Source organism: Furipterus horrens, unplaced genomic scaffold (assembly GCF_987537825.1).
Source record: "Furipterus horrens unplaced genomic scaffold, mFurHor1.1.pri manual_scaffold_11, whole genome shotgun sequence".
NCBI classification, from domain to species: domain Eukaryota; kingdom Metazoa; phylum Chordata; class Mammalia; order Chiroptera; family Furipteridae; genus Furipterus; species Furipterus horrens.
In genome coordinates this window covers 69,586,239-69,589,615 of record NW_028327181.1, presented here as the reverse complement: position 1 = coordinate 69,589,615, position 3,377 = coordinate 69,586,239, and the positions used below count along the sequence as shown (strand labels likewise).

General features: G+C 38.2%; 1 non-coding gene across 1 annotated transcript; it reads left to right on the top strand.

Annotated features, from left to right (window-relative positions):
- Window positions 1–1,315: 1,315 nt before the first annotated feature.
- Window positions 1,316–1,478, top strand: LOC149998192 (U1 spliceosomal RNA). The gene has a single exon (XR_016507290.1). It is a non-coding gene; the product is annotated as a U1 spliceosomal RNA (small nuclear RNA).
- Window positions 1,479–3,377: the final 1,899 nt, after the last annotated feature.

Here is a 3,377-nt window from a genome sequence, read left to right as displayed (position 1 = left end):
ACCCAGCAACATATAAAAAAGACTGGGATTTATCACAGGAATGCAAGATTGGTTTAATATTTGAAAACAAATATAGCACCCCTTATTAATAAAATAATGGACCCAAAACACACCAGCATCTCAATAGATGCAGAACAAGTATTTGAAAAAAAGTTAATACCTTTTCATTATAAAAACATGTTAAAAATTTTTTCAACTTGATAAAGAGCATTTAAACTCCACCCCCCCATCTAACATTAGACTTAGTGGTGAAATACTGAAAGCTTCCCCTAAGATCAAGAACAAGATAAGGATGTCTGCTCTCACCAAGTCTATTCAACATATACTGAAGGTTCTAGCCAGGACAAGTAGACAAGAAAAAGGAACAAAAAGGCACCCAGACCAGACAGGAAGAAGTAAAACTATCTCTATTCATATATGATATGATCTTGTATATAGAAAATTCTAAACAACACACACACATAATTAGGGATTAATTAATGAGATCACCAAGGTTGCAGAATACAAAACTACAATACACTGTATACAAAACTCAATTGTATCTCTGTGCATTAGCAATGACCAATCTGAATATGAAATTGAGAAAATAATTCAATTTGTAACATCAAAAAAATGAACTACTTAGGAATATATTTATCAAAAGAATTATAAGATATGTACAATGAAAAGTGTAACATATTATTGAAGGAAATTAAAGAAGACCTAAATAAAAGGGAAGAAATCCTATGTTCATAGGTCAGAAAACTTAATGTTGTTAAGATAGCAATACTCCTCAAATTGTTTACGATTCAACACAATCTCCATCAAAATACCAGCTGACTTTTTAAATAAAAATTGGTAAGCTGATCCTAAAGTTACATGGAAATGCAAGGGACTGAGATTAGACAAAGAATCCTGAAAGAGATGAGCAAAGGTGTAGGTGTCACACTTCCAGATTTCACAGCCTTCTACTAAGCTATGAAGAGTGTGTGGTACTGGCATAAGAATATATAGATCAATAGAATAGAATTAGGAGTCCTGAAATAAACTCCTATATTTATGGTCAATTGATTTTTAATAAGGATGCCAAGACAATTTAGTGGTGAAAGAATAGTCTTTTCAACTGAAGATGTGGGACAATTGAATATTCACATGCAAAACAATGAAGTTAGGTTCCACTTTACACTAAAAATTACCTCAAAACAGATCATTTAGCAAGAGCTAAACCTCTCTTAAAAAACACAGGAGTAAATCTTTGTGATCTTGGATTATGCAGTGATTTCTTGAATAAGACAGCAAAAGCACAAGGGACAAAAAGAAAAACAGACAAATTTGCATACTAACCTGGCAGGGCATAGACCATGATCATGAAAGTGGTTTCCCCAGGGTGAGGCTCACCCATTGCACTCCGGGTGTGCTGACCCTGTGATTTCCCCAAATGTGGGAAACTTGACTGCATAATTTGTGGTAGTGGGGGGCTGCATTCATGCTCTCCCCCTTAAAGAAAAAGAAAGAAAAGAAAAATTAAAAACTTTTGTGCTTCAAAGTTTCACCATCAAGAAAGTGAAAATACAGTCCACAGAATGGGAAAAATTATTTGTAAACTATATGTCTAATGAGGGTCTAGTATCCAGAATATATATAGAACCCTTACAACTCAATAATAAAGACAATAACTTAATCTGAAAATGAACAAAGGATCTGAATATTTCTCTAAAGAAAATATACAAGTTGACGATAAACACACGAAAAGCTGCTCAACATCATTAGCCACCGAGAAAATGCAAATCAAAACCACAATGAGCTATTCTTCGACATGAACTAGGACGGTTATAACCAAAAAGGTGAGGATGTAATACATCCTCCCTCATACAATGCTGGTGGGAATGCAAAAAGGAACAGCTGCTTTGGAAAACACTCTGACCCTTCCTCAAGAAGTTAAGCACAGTGTTACCATAAAACCCATCAATTCCACACCTAGGTGTATACTGTATATCCAAGATAATTGAAAGCATATATCCATACAAAACTTGTACATGAATGTTTCTGGAGGCATTATTTATAGTAGCTAAAAAGTGGAAACTACCCAAATGATTTAATGATTAACACAAAAGTGTATGCTCACAAAATAGAATATTAACCACAACCATAAAAAGGAATGAAGTACAGGTTCCTGGATAACATAGATGAACCTTGAAAACGTTATACTAAGTGAAATAAGACAGGCACAACAGACCATAAAAATTATAATTCCATTCATACAAAATATCCAGCACAGGCAAATCCATGGAGACAGTAAATTACTGGAGATTAGGAGAAACTAGGGGCGTGACTGGTAGTGAGTATGGGTTTTTTTTGCGGGGGGGTAAGGAAAATGTTCTAAAATTAAATAGTGGTGCTGATCGTGCAGATCCATAAATATTCTAAAAGCCACTGAATTGTGCACTTTAAAAAGGTGAGTTTTATGGCATGTGAACTATATCTCAATAAAGCTGTATATATATATGTGTGTGTGTGTATATATATATATATATATATGTCCCTGGCTGGTTTGGCTCAGTGGATTGAGCGTTGGCCTGCGAGCTAAGTGTCGCTGGTTCGATCTTCCAGTCAGGGTACATCAGAGAAGGAAAACTCTGACTCCAAAAAACCTCCGCTGCCTTGCGGCATACCTCTTCAGGGGAAAGGCTAAGGGAGTAAACCCCGACAGAAAATCCGGAGCCGGAGTCCCTAAGGCGGTTCGACGTTGTAGTCAACACCGGCAACTCCTGCGGCGCACCTGAAGCCAAGTTGTATTGACTCCGTCTTTCCCTTGGATCCTTCAGCTGCGAAGAGAGGGGGGGTCTGCTGCATGGGCAACAGCAGACCCTCCATATCACCCTGCCCAGGCTCTGTAGCTTCAGCTTCACTGGAGAGGACACTCCAGCGTCATCACAAGATGTCGATTCAACACGGGAGGAGACAGATACCATGTCACTCCCGAGTCGGACTGCACAGCCATTCTCGGCGGTGCAGACTCTTAAGAAGCTACACCATCGTCTCTCGAGACGGACGGCTGCTGACTCGACTCTAATATATATATAAATAAAATTACCTTATTGTATGAAATGTAAGGTGGGCCTCCATTTCCCGGTGAGATTAAAAAAAACAAAAAGGTTTTCGACAATGAGAATGTATCACAACATGCCTGACAAGTTTTCCTCCAAAATTGGCCTAAAGGGGAAGGCAGAGTTGTGCAGACCACATTTTTTAGGGCTTGCGTCACTATTCCCTACCTCGCTCTAAGAGACTGAGAGTGAGAGAACACAGTGTATGTTTTCGACAGTGGAGACAAGGATCTCCCACGTAGATGATCTTGCCTCCCCCTCTTGAGGCTCTCTAAGAGCAATTGATGGTTT